The 19,691-nt window shown below is 41.3% G+C and overlaps 1 long non-coding RNA gene and 1 gene segment (V, D, J or C); both read right to left on the reverse strand.

Moving 5' to 3' along the window:
• Nucleotides 1-19,691, reverse strand: part of LOC311092653 (Ig mu chain C region membrane-bound form-like) — a 302,681-nt gene that overhangs the window by 236,833 nt on the left and 46,157 nt on the right.
• On the reverse strand, nucleotides 572-3,630 carry LOC311094117. The gene is made up of 3 exons (XR_014608568.1): nucleotides 2,654-3,630; nucleotides 812-887; nucleotides 572-671 (listed from the first exon to the last, which is right to left on the reverse strand). It is a non-coding gene; the product is annotated as an uncharacterized lncRNA (long non-coding RNA).

Here is a 19,691-nt window from a genome sequence, read left to right on the forward strand (position 1 = left end):
CTGTTGCACTGCAGTTACTTGTTTGATAATAAAAAAAGAGCTATTTAAGTAATGGATAATGTAAAGCAAGGCGGATGTTATAGCGAATATAACCCCGACAGGCTGATGCGGAGGGGTCTTGAATCTGCCTGAAGGGGTTGTATTCGCTATAACAACCGACTCGCTCTACATTATCCCGCTTATTACATGGCTACCCACCAAATAAATGAATAATTTGACATAAAAAATTGATTTAAAAAGGAGTTTATTCATTTAAAAAGGATTGTATTGCTTCTGCTAAAGAAAATACTCCGTTCCGTCTCTACGGTTAGAATCCTGCGTCCATAGCAAACCTGTTTTTCATGGCAACGGTGTGTTATACTTAGCAGAGTTGTGTTATCAAGAAATAACACACCGCTTTCTACATTAGAGTTCAACCAAGCCATGTAATAATGAACAATAATCCGAGCAAGGGACGCTGTTTCCAACTTCAAGGTGGCTTATGTGTGTGCGCACCGAAACCGACCGCAACTAGACAAGCAAATTATACTTTAGGCTTTGTGTGCGCATTTAACCATCAGGGTGCTGTGTACCTTTACCTTTCAAAAGTTTTAGTCGTCTCCAGAGGCAGTTTCTGCTTCTTCACCTTCCCCTTCATATTGAATTTTGCCATCAGCCGGTTGGTAAAGAGCCTGAAGAAACAAATTCACCATTTAGAAATTACATGTGTGTGGTAATCTACAGGAACTGTAGCATGGGTGAGAGTGCCAAGAGTGGATTAAAGAAATGGGGGCATGGGACACTGTTGTTTTCTGGAATCGATTAAACAAACCTCTTAGAAGTGACCATTTGCTCTGAGAAAGACCTCCCAGAGTATCTTGAGATTGGCCTTTGAACATTTTCATAATCTGAAAGACAAAATTTGTCAAATATTACTTTATTGTTCGTAATAGTGGATATAGCTCTTGTAGCAAGTTGTGTGCCCATATAACTCGAGCAACCCCAGTGCAGAGCTCCTGCCTCTGTTGTACTGAGCGGACAGTGTAAAGATATCTAGGCTATATACTTCTGGCAAGGGCTGCACGATTTGGGGAAAATGTCATATTGCAATTATTGAGGTCAATATTGTGATTGAGATATGCAATCACGATATAATAAACAAATGGTTTCATGAGTCAACTTGCTTGGTTCTCAAGGAAAATGCACACACAGATTAGTGATGATAATGCTGAAATGTGTATTTCTCGACTCAAACTAGCAACAACAACTTAATTATTGATAACACCTATAATGATCAATAAGCCATTGATGACTGGATAAAAACTCTTAAAACTTCATTGTAGCTAAGAAGGTGTGTTTTTAAGAAGACGGCTGACAAGAAATGTATACATATACACACACACAGACACAGTATATTGCTTTTAATTTATTTAGCATATAGTTAACAAAATAATACTAATATAAATGAAAGTCAAAAGCCCACAGTCATACCTGGAAACAAATCCTGTTCAAATAGGCTATATGGGCCATTCTACAGAATTGGTTTCAAGTTAAACACATTTTTATGCAAGCAAATTTTATAATATCCAAGGTAAACATTTCTAGTAATTGTGCAGTTAGCCTAATCATCATATTGTATTTTCAGACAGATTTGGAATATTTATCCTCTCCCCAAATTTGTGACTAATGAAACACAATAATATGAAAGTCAACAACAATTACAATTTTAACTATTCTAAGTGTAATTTTTCCTTTGTAAAAAGCATAAATTTTATCATATGTATTTCAAAGTTAAGGATTCATTAGTATTGTCTAAAAAAAAAATCATATTTCGTCTCAAACATATATATATTTTATGATACATTAATATAGGGCGTATACATTTTAATTTGCAGTGTAATAGCATACGTTTAAAACATTGCATTTTATTTAAACAACATATTTCATGAACATTTCAGCAGATTTTTACTCATCTCAGTATTGCAATATAGTTAAGGAAAAGCTAAACTATAATAGGGTTACGTTCATGTAAAAATAGCATGTTGTAATTGTAGTAAACGAGCATCTGAGCCGTTCATTCACGCATACAAACGCGATTCATATTAGAACAAAGATATTTGTGTTTGAATAGCGCGCGCTTTCAGCGGGTGATTGGCAGATAATGAGTTGCCATGAGAACGACTAACGTCTCTCTTTTTATATAGATTACATAAACAGAATATTCTCTTTCGTTTTGAATTAGATCATTAAAAAGTAAACACTTAAATTATTATAAAGATTACTCTTGCCAGTGTGTATTTGCTGAGTTTTGCTTACGTTTAGAGACCTGCTCCAGAAAAAAAAGTTCATGGAGAAGGAGAGGCAGAAAGCACACAAAAGCATAATGTTTTGTTTCGATTGTAAGTGGACACATAAAAAAGACATTTTACAGTTTATTTTTTCCATATTTCAAGTCTGTATGACCATAAATGACGGAGTATTTTAAGTCTATTTTGCTGCTATGTGAAAAAAAAAAAAAAAAACGGCAAAACGCGCGGGCGCATTTGTCGACTTTTCGGTTAATGTGCCCGCGCAAGTTTTTCAAGGTAGGGGACATGTGTGACTTCCAATTCATCTGATATCATCTCTCAACTGAATAACATATTAAATTAATTTTTTAAAAATGTTTACTTACCTGTTTTAGGGTTTTAGTCCAATTAAGGCAGTGTCTCATCCACGTGTCAGCAGCCTCTTTCATCGGCAGGATACTTTTCCTGGTGACTTTGCAGTGTGTGACGTGCAATTCTTCTTCTTTGATTTTTTAACGGCGGTCGCAAACTGTTTTAGTGCATTACCGCCACCCTCAGGTTATAAATGATCTCTGGCTTACATGCTATGTCATTATACGAAATAAATAAATAAAACAAATGATTTTATCCAGCTTGGTAGCTCTTAGAAACTAAAAATAAATATTACATTATTTTATGGCCTGATGATTTATTTAATATTTCTTTTAAAATCTCTCCCATGCCCTAAATTTTCCTCTTCACTACTGCTATCATATTTATTACACATCATAACAATACTCTGCTGATCAGGTACATTGCAATTATTACATAAACCAGTATCATGCTTCCCTATTAGATGCAGAGTTTTGTTTAGTCTAGTGTGCCCTAACTGTAACCTTGCAATGATTTCCCCCTTCGTACCCCAACCTAAGGGTTTATAAACATAGTTCCCCTCCCTTGTTTCCTCTATTCTATTGTTCCTGCCACATTCTCATAACTTCTTTCTTTATTATGATTCTGATTTTCTTCTGATTTTCCTTCTTTGCTGTATATTGAAATATTGTGTGCTAGGGTTAGGGTAACCCTAACCCTAACCCTAATCTCACACATACGTATTTGCTATATTTGTTCATCAGTACAGGATTCTGTGTCCTCCAATGACATCAGGACATTTTGTGATGAGATATATGTGCTAAATCAGCATTGAATTAGGAGTCTTTACAAAAACAAAAATACACATATGATCCCACTCCAACATTTTTAATATAAATCTGTAACATTTTAGGCCCTTTGTGGGCTCAACCCTATGTGGAAGATCCAGAGAATCATGAAGTGTGCTCTGCACCACTTGATAGTGGGTTGTAATTCTACTGAATTGCTTTTAATGCTGGAAATGTGCATGCACTGAATGTGCAAGTTTGAGCACACATTCACATCCAAAATACACATTTTTCAGAAATTTCACAGTTTCTATTACTTAATCCATATATTAAATAAATTGTAAACAATTTATTCATTTTAGAATGATTGCATAATATCTGTCAAGTGTTTTTCTTCTTGGCTGTGCTTAACCCTCACTTGATAGGGAGGCACCAATCCTGAACAATTAAACTGGGTTTCACTCAATAACCAGGCCTCTGTTGCATCTTTGACCTTTTATTTGTCTTCACTTTTTGCAGCCCAGATATTTACAGGTGAAAAACCTTAAAACCAGAAAACACCAATGATTTACCAATTTGCACATTTCTTTTTGTAAAAACAGACATACAGGGCTCAAAATGATTAATTATCAGAACTTCTCTAAACACATATGTATATGTATATATAAATAAACAGATTTCTAAATGAATTATTTCAATTTGAATTCATCACAGATATTAAATTACAATTTAAACTACGGGAGGCACAATTAATTACGTGAGTAACCAAACAATAAATCGCTCAACAATTAAATAGTCAAGCAGTGAGTTTAACACATTTTTTACCCATATAAAAATTTACAATACATATTCACTCCCATTGAACTACAATCTACAATTTTAGCACTTAAATTCTTGATTTCCATTTTTAGACAAATGTTATATGAAAGTAGGACCATGCACACTCTTAAACCATGTCTTTACAAACAACCAATTCAATATAATAGTATCCCACATATCAGAACACATATCAGAATTAAATCACTAAATTAAACAAACTGGAATAAAATTGACCAACCACTATTAACACAATACATTCTGTGAACTACCACATGAATATTTACAACACACAGATACCACAGCGCACAAACACAAGTTTCATCTCCCGCCCGCATGTCAACGCCTCATCAGCGTGCAACAATCAACAAGTGAACGCTCGCAACAAAGTCTGATTAACGCGGTGGTCTTACCGGCTGTCTGTTCAGTCTTTTGAATTGGTACCAGATTCCGCACGGCTTCACAAAGGTTTGATGAGAATGCCGCTTTCCTCTCTCGCGCTATACTGGCGTTGTTGCCGGTTCTAGCTGACACCTTGATAAGGAAATGCGTGCGTCTTTTTCTGCTCGAGTGCACACAGGTGAGTGATAATTCGTTCCGCCTGATCGCTGACGAGAAGGGGCGTTCGCCGCGACACCTCCCACTCAAGCTTTTTGTTCTTGGACGGAAAGGTTGCAGAACTTTAAAGCGAACTTAAACACTACGGAGACTGCTCCTCTACAGGCAAAAGGACCACAAGACGTCTGACATCTCTGCGCAATATCACTCCATCAGACCTCTTTGTCTTCTTCTTCTGGTCACTAGAAACTGAGGACTGGGTCACTGGCTCTTGAAGCTGGACTGAAGCACAGTTGCCTGATGTGACAAGAATCTCAACATCTCTCACGATACCCTTTGAGTCTGGAGCTACAGTGACGACTCTGCCAAGCCTAAACTGACCCCGCAGAGCATTTTGGTCACAAAGCCAAACGACATCCCCAACAGCAACATTCCTTTCTGTGGTGTGCCATTTGGTTCTGACGAAGAGACTTGGGCCAGCAAGCTGGGACCACGCTTTCCAAAACTCGTTAACCTGGGTTTGAACTTTACGAAGGCGCTTGTAGGGGTAGTTATTAAAGTTGAAAGACTTGAAGTCACCACTGGGAAATGCTCGCCCTAAGAGAAGCGAGTTCGGTGTTACATACTCAATGCGATCCTCTCGACTCTGGATTCTTGCATCAATTGGCCGCTCATTAGCCAGGTTAGCTGCCAAATGGAGGGCTGTTAGGAACTCACTGAAAGTAAGGTTTGCCGATTTGCTCAAGCTTTGAAGAGCTCTCTTAGCAACCCTAACGGCAGCTTCAGCAGCTCCATTTCGATGTGGCGAATCAGCAGGGAGTACTTTCCACGTCCAGCTTGTCCCATTCTTTACAGCATACTCCTCCAGGCTTGCTGTATTTTGGCTTTGCAGAAAGGTATACAAGTCCTCCAGAAAAGATCTTGCACCAATAAAATTGGTCCCAGGGTCTGACCAAACCTTAAGGGGGTGGCCCCTGATGGCAGCGAATCTTTGGTAGGCCATTAGGAAGCTCTCTGTGGACATACTACTGGCAAGATCTATGTATAGAGCCCGGCTCGCCATGCAGCAGAAGATGACCCCCCAGACCTTCATGGACACTCTTTTTTTGATGTCATCTCTCACCAGGTATGGCCCAAACAAGTCAACAGAAGTAAACTGGAACGGCGCAGCGGGTCTTGACCTTTCTACTGGTAGATCACCCATCACTTGTTGGCATACTTGAGCTCTAGCCTTCCGGCAGTGGATACACTGGTTCACAACTTTCTGGGCCAGCCTTCTACCTTGTATGACCCAAGCCTCCTGCCGCATCCTTAACAGAGTCCCAGCAACCCCTTCATGCCCTTTCTGATGACTTTGGCGTGCCAATAGAGTCCCCAGCCAAGTGTCAAAGGGAATTAGTGGAACAGCCCAGCAGTCTTCTTTGAAATACTGTATCCGGCCTCCGCACAGTAACAGCCCACTAGTTTCATCCTTGTACACGACCAGCCGGTCTGTTGTGGTGCTGGGGAAAGTAACTCCTTCTTGTGCTGCTAGACACAGATCTCGGAAAGCGTCCTTCCTCTCGGCCACAGTGACAATGCCAACCAACGGGACTGCCTCCCACTTTAATCTTCCCCTGGCTCTGCCATGAAGAAACTTCTTTGCCGCTCTCCAGACCAGCGCTAGTGACTTTATCAGTTGTGCTAGGCTACTGAACCGCTTGATATCCAGCAGGCTTGTAGCTGCAACCCCAGCAGGTAGCCTATGCAGATCCACGGAGGGCTCTTTCTTTGCTCCAGCCCGGGTAAGAGCAGCAACAAAAGCCTTCTTCTGGATGCGTGCAAGGTTCTCTCTTGCTTCGACAGCAACATCCTTGGCGGACTTCACTGGCCACTCACTCTGCGGGAGACTTAAGAACTTAGGGCCCAGCTGCCACTCTGTGCCTTCATCCAGCTCCTTGGGGCTTGCCCCTCTGGAAATAATATCCGCTATGTTGAGTGGCCCAGGAACCCACCACCAGTCTTGGACGTTTGTGCTGCCTTGAATTTCCCCAATTCTATTAGCAAAGAATGTCTGGTAGCCGTAGCTTTCACGTTGGACAGCTCCCAGGACTGTCTGGCTGTCAACCAGGTGGTACCACCTCTCCACACGAATTCTGCAGTGCTTCTGGAAATGCTTCTTCAGACGGGCAGCATAGACAGCTCCACAAACTTCAGCCTTGATAGCGTCCCCCTTATGGTCTAAAGGTGTCAGTCTGGCCTTGGATTCGACTAGCCGTATGATCACGTCTTTTGGCAATTTCCACCGTAGATACAATACAGCGCCGTATGAACGTTCACTACCATCAGAGAACGTAATACCGCAGGGCTCGGCGGATGGGTCAGGAGGTGTTAAGGCTCTGATGAATCTCAACCGGCCAAGCTCAGCATAATCTTCAAGGAGCCAGATGGCGTCTTCCCGGAGGCCCTCGGACAAAGGTACGTCCCATGTGTTTTCTAATGGACTATATTTGACCTTCGCTTCTTGAAAAGCTCTCCTCACCAAGATGGCTCCCTTCTGCTTGACAGGTGTTACAAGACCGAGGGGATCGTACAGCCCAGAGACCTGACTTAGGAGCTCTCTATGGGTAAGTGGATTTGGCACCTGCGCCCTTACTTCATCTTTCAACAGGTTTTCTCCCAATCTCATTTTCTTTTTCTTTTTGGAGAAGTTCACAGCTACCATCAAGCAAAGTTTGTCACTCTCTGGATCATAACCAAGACCCAGAGCCTTGTTGTTCTCTTCAGAGAGTTGGTTTGGAAGGACCATCACCGAGGGTTCTTTCCTCTCCAGGTCTCTGGGTCCTGGCCTCCCAATTTGGCCTGAGTAAATCCACGGCTTCATGTAAAATCCGCCGGCTTCCAGGATTTGCTCAACATTAGCTGTTATTTGCTTGAGCTTGCTTAGGTCATTGTGTGAGGTCAGGATGTCATCAACATACGCATCTTGTTCCAGCACACGGCGCTCTTCTGTGAGGTGGTTGAACATTGGCAGATTCGCTGTCTCACGCATGGCAACTTGTGCGATGCACCCAGCTGGTTTGTCTCCGATATTAACCCTCGTAATTGCATATTCCTGAACGTCCTCCTCTTCAGAGTCTCTCCACAAAAACCGATGAAGATGTACCTCCTGGTCCTCAAGCCATACGGAATTATAAATTTTTTTGATGTCCCCAAGTGCAGCGAAAACACCTTGCCGAAACCGTATGAGGACAGCACGGATCTCATTTAGGACATCTGGACCCTTGATGAGTAGGTCATTCAGGCTCTGGCCCCTGAATTTCTGACTACTATTCCACACAAGGCGAACCGGCGTGGTAACAGAGTGGGGGTTTGGCGCAATTAGGTGACTAATATACCACACGGATTTAGTCCAGCTCGCCAGCTCTTCTTTTGACAGCTTGACAGCAGCATTCCGCTTAACCATGTCATGGACTTGTGCTTTATAGGCTACCTTCCATTCCAGCTCTCTTGCCAACTGTTTTTCCGTCCTCAGGAATGTTGCTTCAACAGCCCTCCTATTGTTGGGCAATGCTACCGGATCCTCCACCCAGGGGTACTTTGCATGCCAATGCGGCTTCTCACTGTGACGATCTCCAGTTACATATGTCAATCCACTCTTTATTTGCTCCAGCTCCCGCTCCTCAGAAATGGTCATCTCCTTCCCCCCAGGTTGACAATTTCCACATCTACAGCCGCCACACCTGGGTTCACAGGCAGCCCCAATACTGTCCCATCTCCACCAATCCATGAAATTTCGGCTGGCAGCACATGTAGTGGCTTGGGTGAGTGGAGACGGTCGAACTGAGCCATTACAGATGATTTCCTTGTACTCCACAGCTGCTGTCCGCATGGAGCGTGCAAAATGCGTTCTGGAGCCATGAGCTGTGATTGTAACATCTTCCAAGAGATCCGGATGAGAACCACCCACCGTTTTCCCAAGGGGACCATCCCACAGGACAAGGTCACCGACGGAATGCACCTTCTGAGGGACGAGCCGGCCTTCTTTATGACTAATGAGGAGCTTGATCTTAGTGGGACGGACCAGTTCGTGAAGGGGAACGTCGGGAAATATTCTTTGTAGTCTCTTGGGTGGCACGTGCCGATTGACTTCTGCGATGCTATCCAGCCCGTAACACACAAGCTGGTGGGATCTCAGGGTTCCCTTTGAAGTTGTAACCCGGATCCTCAATAGATATCGCTTGGTCTCAACCGTTACTTGCATCCCGCCAACTCCATGGACTATGAGCGTGACATCCTCACTCCTCAAATTCAGCTCACCTGCAGCCTCATGAGTAATGTAATTGGTGTCGGATGCCAAGTCTATCAAGGTCCCAATCTTTTGCCCAGCATTTGCAGTGACTTCGAGGATCATCATTATGACTGGAAACTCCTCAAGGCCGTTCTCCACCATGGCTGCACTGAACGTTTTTGAGACAGAGTTACAGAACACATTCCGACACCGCTGAGCCAAGTCGGGGGCAAGGCTTGTCAGGAACTCCTCCTGGGTCTCCGTGTACTTTTTCAATTCGCCTCTTGCTGGGTTGGGCTTCAATCTCCTCAGCCCCTCTCCCCTGCTTCCACCCCTGGGACAGAGGTAATAATGATGACCCAGGCCTTGAGTGTCCTTACACCCCTCGCTTTTGCACAGAAAGGTGGTCTTGCACTCTGCATCGTTGTCGTGAACCTCGAGACACCTCCCACAAGCACCAAGTTTCTTAACTGCTTCTTTCTTTTCTGCTACTCTGAGCATTTTAAACTTTTTGCAATAATACAGCTTCCTCCCGTGGGCCCTCTCTCCACAGACAACGCACAATGCTTGGGAGCTTGAGGAATTGGTGGACCTTGTCCGGGCATGCTTTTGTGGAATTCTTGCTTCCCTCTTGCTGGGGTCATCATCCCTCAATTGGTCTAATTGCTCGTAAATCTTCTCCTGACTTCTCAGAAACTTAAGGAGCATGTCGAACCTATCTTCAGGTGATACGGCTTCTTCCCCTTTTGATACATAGACCAGCCACTCTTTTTTTAAGCTCTCAGGTAACTTGCTCTCCAGGGACTTTGTGACGAGTGGATTTTTCAAGGCGCCCGTATTCCCCAACCTGCTGAGGTCGTACAAGGCTTTTTCCACAACCTGGATCAAGTCCACGATCTTCCTGGGTTGGTGGCTTCTCACCGGTGGCAGCGCCTGCAGCTCTTCAACAATTTCCAAGGCGATTGCGGTTTTATTTCCAAATCGGTTTTCAAGGATACGGAAAATTTCGTCCGCCGTTCCGTAAGTTGACAGACGAAGGTCCCTTGCTACCTTTTCCTCAAGGCTATCCAATAGCTGGTATTTCCTCACCTCCTTGGAGCCGGTAGGTTCCCCTTGCTCTTGAAGCGCCTCCCATTCCTTTTTCCAGAGGTAGAAATTTCGCTTATTTCCATCAAACTGCGGGAGTGCTGTTGGCCTCAATTTGATAGCAGGTGACCGGTGTGGGGTTTCTTCTGGGGACCCCTCGTTCTCTAACTTCGCTTGTAATAGGGTGGCTTTCCCTGAAATCAAGTCAAGCAGCCAACCTTCCACACGCCTCATGCGCTGCTGAAAGTCAGGCCGCTCTTCATCTGGGACCCAGCGAGTCCATCGGCGAATGGCTTCTTTTGCTGCTTTCACCAGCCCTTCAAGGTTCCTAAGTATTAACTCATATACCTCCAATTTCAGGCCAGATTTATTTTTCTCCAGCCGCTCGCACTCCTTTTCAGCTGCCTCCAATGCCAGGGACAATTCAGGGTAGCCAAAACTTTGCCATATAACCCTCTGGACAGCCCCCTCCACTTCCTCAAGCTTTTGCTCACACTCTTCTGCTGTCTTTTTAACGTCTTGCACTTCACCCTCTTTGGGGGTGGACGCAAGCTCCACTTCCTCAGTCCAAGCAATTTCCACCTCCTCATTTGCCTCCATCACCCGGTCAGCCTCCAGCGCGACCTTGCTGAAAGCTTCCACCAGTTCTTCCGCCGACATTTTCTTGCAAGACTTCAGTACTGAGTTTGCCAGTCGGGAAAACCGCTGCTTGGCAGTCGTTCTCTCTTTCTTTAACTGCTGCAGAGACTTTGACTCAGCCATCTTGGGCTTTGGAAAGAACTTTAATTTAGCACACTGGGCTTGGCTTGGCAGGAGCCGTGAGCGACTCGGGCAGAGCTGCAGGGGCTTGGGGGGAGCTGTGAACGACTCGGACAGAGCTGCAGGGGCGTGGACTCAGCTACAGGTAGGCTTGGTGGGAGATTTGGGTGGACTTATCTTCACAAGAGCTGTTGGGCCAGCTTGATAGGAGCTTCTTCAACCAGCTCAAAGCGGTTTTTCACTGTCAAGTGTTTTTCTTCTTGGCTGTGCTTAACCCTCACTTGATAGGGAGGCACCAATCCTGAACAATTAAACTGGGTTTCACTCAATAACCAGGCCTCTGTTGCATCTTTGACCTTTTATTTGTCTTCACTTTTTGCAGCCCAGATATTTACAGGTGAAAAACCTTAAAACCAGAAAACACCAATGATTTACCAATTTGCACATTTCTTTTTGTAAAAACAGACATACAGGGCTCAAAATGATTAATTATCAGAACTTCTCTAAACACATATGTATATGTATATATAAATAAACAGATTTCTAAATGAATTATTTCAATTTGAATTCATCACAGATATTAAATTACAATTTAAACTACGGGAGGCACAATTAATTACGTGAGTAACCAAACAATAAATCGCTCAACAATTAAATAGTCAAGCAGTGAGTTTAACACATTTTTTACCCATATAAAAATTTACAATACATATTCACTCCCATTGAACTACAATCTACAATTTTAGCACTTAAATTCTTGATTTCCATTTTTAGACAAATGTTATATGAAAGTAGGACCATGCACACTCTTAAACCATGTCTTTACAAACAACCAATTCAATATAATAGTATCCCACATATCAGAACACATATCAGAATTAAATCACTAAATTAAACAAACTGGAATAAAATTGACCAACCACTATTAACACAATACATTCTGTGAACTACCACATGAATATTTACAACACACAGATACCACAGCGCACAAACACAAGTTTCATCTCCCGCCCGCATGTCAACGCCTCATCAGCGTGCAACAATCAACAAGTGAACGCTCGCAACAAAGTCTGATTAACGCGGTGGTCTTACCGGCTGTCTGTTCAGTCTTTTGAATTGGTACCAGATTCCGCACGGCTTCACAAAGGTTTGATGAGAATGCCGCTTTCCTCTCTCGCGCTATACTGGCGTTGTTGCCGGTTCTAGCTGACACCTTGATAAGGAAATGCGTGCGTCTTTTTCTGCTCGAGTGCACACAGGTGAGTGATAATTCGTTCCGCCTGATCGCTGACGAGAAGGGGCGTTCGCCGCGACAATATCAACTTATTATGCAATATCATTTGCCATTTTCATAATAATGTGATTATTTTTATTTTTTTATTTACCAGTATTTCGTATGACTATTTGTCAAAAAACTTCTTCCATTTCACAATGACACATTTCAGATTGGTTCAGATACTGAAATAGTCTTCTGTCCAAAAGGAGTCCTGGCTTTCTTGCACATCCACACACATCCACAGTAAGGGTCCCTATTCAGATGTTCGATATTAAACCAAATTTGCACTTCCACAGATGTCCAAAGGTTTCCCTAGTCAGACGTTCAGATTTTGAACCAGTTTTGCACATCCACAGACGTCCATAGGGGGTCCTTAGTCAGACGTTCAGATTTTGAACCAGTTTTGCACGTCCACATACGTCCAAAAGAGTCGCTAGTCAGACGTTCAGATTTTGAACCAGTTTTGCACGTCCTCAGACGTCAAAAAAAGTCCCTATTCAGACGTTCAGATATTTAACCAGTTTTGCACGTCCACAGACGTCCAAAAGAGTCCATAGTCAGATGTTCAGATTTTGAACCAGTTTTGCACGTCCATAGACGTAAAAAAGAGTCCCTAGTCAGACGTTCAGATTTTGAACCAGTTTTGCACGTCCACAGACGTCCATAGGGGGTCCTTAGTCAGACGTTCAGATTTTGAACCAGTTTTGCACGTCCACAGACGTCCAAAAGAGTCGCTAGTCAGACGTTCAGATATTGAACCAGTTTTGCACGTCCTCAGACGTCAAAAAAAGTCCCTATTCAGACGTTCAGATATTTAACCAGTTTTGCACGTCCACAGACGTCCATAGGGGGTCCTAGTCAGACGTTCAGATTTTGAACCAGTTTTGCACGTCCACAGACGTCCAAAAGTGTCCCTAGTCAGACGTTTAAATTTCGAACCTGTTTTGCACGTCCACAGACGTCAAAAAAAGTCCCTATTCAGACGTTCAGATATTTAACCAGTTTTGCACGTCCACATACGTCCATAGAGGGTCCTAGTTAGACGTTCAGATTTTGAACCTGTTTTGCACGTCCACAGACGTCAAAAAGAGTCCCTAGTCAGACGTTCAGATATTGAACCTGTTTTGCACGTCCAAAGACGTCCATAGGGGGTCCTAGTCAGACGTTCAGATTTTGAACCAGTTTTGCACGTCCAAAGACGTCCAAAAGTGTCCCTAGTCAGACGTTCAGATATTGAACCAGTTTTGCACGTCCACAGACGTCCATAGGGGGTCCTAGTCAGACGTTCAGATTTTGAACCAGTTTTGCACGTCCAAAGACGTCCAAAAGTGTCCCTAGTCAGACGTTTAAATTTCGAACCTGTTTTGCATGTCCACAGACGTCCATAGGGGGTCCTAGTTAGACGTTCAGATTTTGAACCTGTTTTGCACGTCCACAGACGTAAAAAAAAGTCCCTATTCAGACGTTCAGATATTTAACCAGTTTTGCACGTCCACATACGTCCATAGAGGGTCCTAGTTAGACGTTCAGATTTTGAACCTGTTTTGCACGTCCACAGACGTCAAAAAGAGTCCCTAGTCAGACGTTCAGATATTGAACCTGTTTTGCACGTCCAAAGACGTCCAAAAGAGTCCCTAGTCAGACGTTCAGATATTGAACCAGTTTTGCACGTCCACAGACGTCCATAGGGGGTCCTAGTCAGACGTTCAGATTTTGAACCAGTTTTGCACGTCCAAAGACGTCCAAAAGTGTCCCTAGTCAGACGTTTAAATTTCGAACCTGTTTTGCATGTCCACAGACGTCCATAGGGGGTCCTAGTTAGACGTTCAGATTTTGAACCTGTTTTGCACGTCCACAGACGTCAAAAAAAGTCCCTATTCAGACGTTCAGATATTTAACCAGTTTTGCACGTCCACAGACGTCCATAGAGGGTCCTAGTTAGACGTTCAGATTTTGAACCTGTTTTGCACGTCCACAGACGTCAAAAAAAAGTCCCTATTCAGACGTTCAGATATTGAACCAGTTTTGCACGTCCACAGACGTCCATAGGGGGTCCTAGTCAGACGTTCAAATTTTGAACCTGTTTTGCACGTCCACAGACGTCCATAGGGGGTCCTAGTCAGACGTTCAAATTTTGAACCTGTTTTGCACGTCCTCAGACGTCCATAGGGGGTCCTAGTCAGACGTTCAAATTTTGAACCTGTTTTGCACGTCCACAGGACGTACAAAAGTGGTTCTGAACTGACAGACATTATACAGACATGATCTGAACGTCTATCTGACGTCGCGTGTTTGCTGGGTTGTTTGCAATTGATGAACCGCCTTCACAACCAGTGATGACCACATTTCCTGTATAGCCTATATCTGTTGTATATGAAGAGTTTGGTTTCAAAACACAATAAATCCATTATGATTAATTTGAGTAATACTGTGTTTTCTTTACCAATAGAGTGGAAAGATGAAAACCACTATTTTTTGTTTCAAACTTTCACATAGCATATTTAGGTTATAATAACATAAAAATTTCAAATCCAGATTTTGATTTTCAAATATTTATTATAAAAAAGGATTAGTTTCCCCCCAAAATGCAATAAATTCATGACAGTTTTTTTTCCAAAACGCAATTAATCCATTGAATCAATATAAAAGTTATTTTTCATATTTTAACTATTGAAAATACACAACAAAGTTGATCCACATATGTCAGCCTCTGAACTTGGTCAATACTAATCTTATATAACTTACAGGCACTGGACTAAAAATAGCCGACATTAAATCACCATCGCTAAGAAATAGCCTACCTCCTGAACTTTTTTACGGCGATCAGCTGTAAAATGGCTTGGTCCTGCTCGGTTTTCGTTGACTTTAAGTAAAACAATTGAAAGTTTTTCAAAAGATCCCCTGGGGTCAAAGTGTCAGCATGGCAGAAGTTTGATGCTGTCGTGTGAGAACAAGCAACAGTCGGCATTTTTCCTCCTCCCGCGTGCCTCATCTTCTTAATCTCCTCAAGTAGCCTAAAATGATTAGATTTCGATGGCTTACGTTTCTTCCCCAACGCAGAAACCACCACAGGGTCACCAATGCCGTCAAAATTATTATAAAAAAAAAAAAAAAAAAAGTGTGGATCACAAAGTAGAAGGAAAACTAGGATGCCGGTTTTATTCAAAGCGCCGCCGTTACGGTTTACAAAGCGTGGAATGGTGCGCTCACTGCGCTGTGATTAGTTGAGCTTAACTCCTTAACTCTCTAACTCCTTTATTGTAGGTACTGTTAAGACGACAGTTGCAGGCTGATCTGGCAATAGTGCTATATTAGGCAAAGCACACAGATGCTCTTGAGTTTGAACGTCAATTTTAAATGTAGCCTATACTTATATTTAACTTATTTTTTTCTTTTTCCTTTATCTTTTGTTTATAAAACAAGAAGAAATCTCATATGCCATTGTATTCCTTGGCATGAGGTCAGAGAAAAAGTATTTCTAAAGGACTAAGCATATTATGTACTTTTCTGTTCTAATGTTTTTTTTTAGATCTATAGCTTTGCTGTTCTCAGCTAGTGTAAAACATTTACTGTCATTAGACTTTGATAAAGGACAACTGCTTGACATGCACACAAATATAAAAGCAGGTTCATTGGTATTAAAAAAGTTCAATCAATGATTTGACAAAACAATAAGAGTGTGCTAAAATGTCTATTCAAACATGAGCCTCCACGAAGAAACAATATCCCCACTGCAATATACAAAACACTGAACCCAATAGCAATAACAAAGAGACACATGAAGTAGCTAAAATGTAACATGTAAAATGTTAGACATTTCAGAGACTTACCTGGTGAAACAGCTGTTAAATTGCCTTTTGAATTTGAAGCTTCACATATGTAAGGGTTTTCAGGATTCCAGTCGCTTTTCTTCACACGCATATGGCTGATTTTGGTGTAGTCTCCGTCACTCCCGAACGCTGGATACTGCACAAAAGTATTCAGGTCTTTACCACCAGGAGCCTTCCACTTGAAAGTGAGTGAGTCCGCAGGTGAGAATCCTCTGGCCAAGCAGCCGACGGTGAGGAACCCAGCAGAATCAGCAGAACACTGAGACAGGGTGAAGATTGATTTCGGCGGAGATGGTTGAGCTGTAGAAACATTACATCTTTCTCAGACAATAAACTACAACATAACATAACATAGGATTATGCAACACTATTAGGCCATGTCAAAAGAAGAATGAACCAATGAATGAATGAATGAATAAATCAAAAAAAATAAAAAATTGATTGAGATTACACCGCTATCTTCGCTTTACATCAGAGTCCTGTGGCCATGTTGATAAACTGCTCAGACTACCTTGCAAGTCATCTTTTCTTCTTCTTTAAGACCGGTCATAACTTTTTTTTAAAAAGTAAGTTACTTTAACAAGTAAATTGGTCTAATTTGAATAAAAAAGTAAGACTGATTAGGCTACCCCTTGGTTAACTGTTGGTCAGTCTTAGTTGGTCGCGTAAAACATAACATTTCGGAATTTCGGAAAATTAGCCCTCTACTGCATGCATTTTGATGGCACATGATAAAAATTATTCCACATCATTTCTTGGCTCATTTGGGAACATTTGATTGATTTATTGAAAAATGTCCCAATAGCAACTAGGCCACAGAGTGGGGTCAGAACATGCTGAGGCGCACAGAAGTCGCCAACTTTCTGCAGAGTCAATAGCTACAGACCTCCAAACTTTGTAGAGAGCTTCTTGGAATGGGTTTCCATGGCTGAGCAGCTGCTTCCAAGCCTTACATCACCAAGTGCAATGCAAAGCGTGGGATGCAGTGGTGTAAAGCACGCCGCCACTGACTCTGGAGTTACCAATCATGCTTCTCTGACTGGCAATCCAATGGACGAGTCTGGGTTTGGTGGTTGCCAGGAAAACGGTACTTGCCTGACTGCATTGTGCCAAGTGTAAAGTTTTGTAGAGGGGGATTATGGTGTGGGGTTGTTTGGTGAAGGGGGCATCAGGGACGTCGTTAGGCCTATTTTAGGGGGGCTGAAGCTACCCCAAAATGTTCCTAAGCCCCCCTAAATGATAATAAGAACAACAATTCTATTTATCAATAACCGAATCCTCATTCATATTTAGACGTAACAAATGAGATATATCCAGCTACAAAAAATAGCCGAAAAGTCGGAAGTTGGATAGAAGTACAAAGAGTAAGAGCTGCTAACTCTCACGCATTCACTGCAAGACTCACGCGATTGACTTTTCACACGCTCTCACGCCACTCATCCATTTTCTCACGCACAGAAAAATCGCGAAGCAAAGAGGACACAGAGACCGACAGACTAGACAGAGCAGGTTATGATATAAAATAATCTCAACTCTCAGATTCTGTCAATTTTATTACGAAATTCAAACAATAAATACCGTTTTGGCGTTTGTAAATGTGACGTGACAGATCCCTAGCGGCACGTGAACCGATCATCTCTACTAGCTAATAGTAAAAAAACACGAACACTGTTGAAAGATACAGTAGTAGGCTACAACTTACCGAAATGTATATTCCTCATACATAATATCGATCAATCAGTGTTTTTTATAAGCGTGAAGAGGTCAATAACATAGCTGGAGAACAATTATGTCACATTTACCTCAGGAAAGTCATTTAATGAACATATAGGCTATGGCTATAAGAGTCCAACTAAAGCAAACACTAACCACCATCATGGTGACTTTAAAATACAACTATTGATTTCATTCAAACGGAAATTAAATAAAGTCAATCTGGTAAAGCTGTTTGTGGAGTTGTTTAATCCTCCTCTGCAGAGATCTTGAGAGATTTATTGTCTTCTTTTATCTTCAGTTGATTTCATCTAAGGCTGTGTCTGAAGTCAGTTGTAGTTCTTGTGTTTCTCTGTTCTTCAGTGATTCTGCTTGTTAACAGCAGGTGTTCATAATTAATGCTCAATCACCACTTAATTATCTCATTAACTTCAACCCTGCTTCAATGGTACTTTAACTCTGTAGTGTGCACACATATGAACACTGAGAAGTGTTAATTTAACGTGGGCGTTTTTCTGTGTACTATTAATCGTACCCGTTTCATTTACATATGACTGACAAATATGAATCACATTAAGTTTATTAATACAATTACATAAATCTTATCCGTTTAATTTGTATATGACTTAAAAATATGAATCACATTCAGATTATTAATTGGTTTATGTTAAAACTATGTAATCCAAATGGATTGAAATTCTATATGCAATTCAAATACATAAATCTTATGTTTAGACATAATCTTTTTTTTTGAGTGTACACACACACACATATTTTTATGTACAGTTCATGTCATTTTAAATATGATTACTAAAGCAAATAATCTTGCTTTCATCTCACACCATGCGCTCCTGTGACCATGTGTCAGAAAAGGACGTCCCGCCTTCAAATGGTGCTTGATAGTGACTCCCAAACCTTATTGGACTGTTCTTTGATACTTTTTCAAACATTCTAATTGGTTGCAATCATTTAAAGAAAAATGTACTGAACATAGGGCTTAAGAAAACTTTCCGTTGCCTATAGGGGCAACGCTATGCAGTAGAGGGTTAGCGGAATTTTTTTTTTTTTTTTCTTAAACTCTTAAAAATAAAGGTTCCAAAAGGGAGTTTTCACAGCGATAGCCTTGAATAACTATTTTGGGTTCCTCAAAGAACCTTAGTGAACAGTTCTTAAAAGATTTTTTTTTTTTTTTCTTAGTGTGTGAAGAACATTTTAATAGCCAATCTAAAGAACCTTTTGTGCAATGGAAAAGATCCATGGACGTTTATTAGGTTATTCATGGAACCATCAATGTAATTTAAGAACCTTAATTTCTAACATTGTAGATGCTGTATGCTATATAGCATATATGTACAGTCATATTTATTATCAGACATAGGCCCATAGGCTAATAAATAAAGGATTATCTAAACGAATAATAATTTATTAGGCTACTGGATAATGACTGCATAATGACTTTTCATTTTGTTTCAAATTAAACAGTTCTTGTAACTTATGAAGTGTAAATTAAAAAACAAATTTAATAAAAAATCCAACCATTTGAGAATTTTAAATAAAAGCATTGTATTGCATTTTGTAACTTTGAACTATGAAATCATATGAAAAAAACGACAAATGTATCATTAAAAAATAAATAGCCCCCAAAATACTGCAAATAAACAACCCTCGCACTTCTAAATGTTCAGTTTTTTTATTTTATTTTTTTATTTTTATTGTGCTAGAAATAATTTCTTGAATAGCGGTTGTTAAACAAAAAAACATTCTTTTATATCTCCAATTGTCCTCTTCATGCATTGACAGATAAAGGCTACCTTTCTAAATCAGTAAGCTATACGCATTATTATTATTATTATTATTATATTAATATTATTTAATAATATCGGGATGCAATCAACAACTTACAATATAACACATTATATTAGTGGATATCAGTGCATAAAGTTAAAACGAGACGTTACAGTTTAGTTAGGATTTTTA

The sequence above is a fragment of the Abramis brama genome, assembly GCF_963993115.1.
Source record: "Abramis brama genome assembly, chromosome: 1".
In the NCBI taxonomy this organism is placed as follows: domain Eukaryota; kingdom Metazoa; phylum Chordata; class Actinopteri; order Cypriniformes; family Leuciscidae; genus Abramis; species Abramis brama.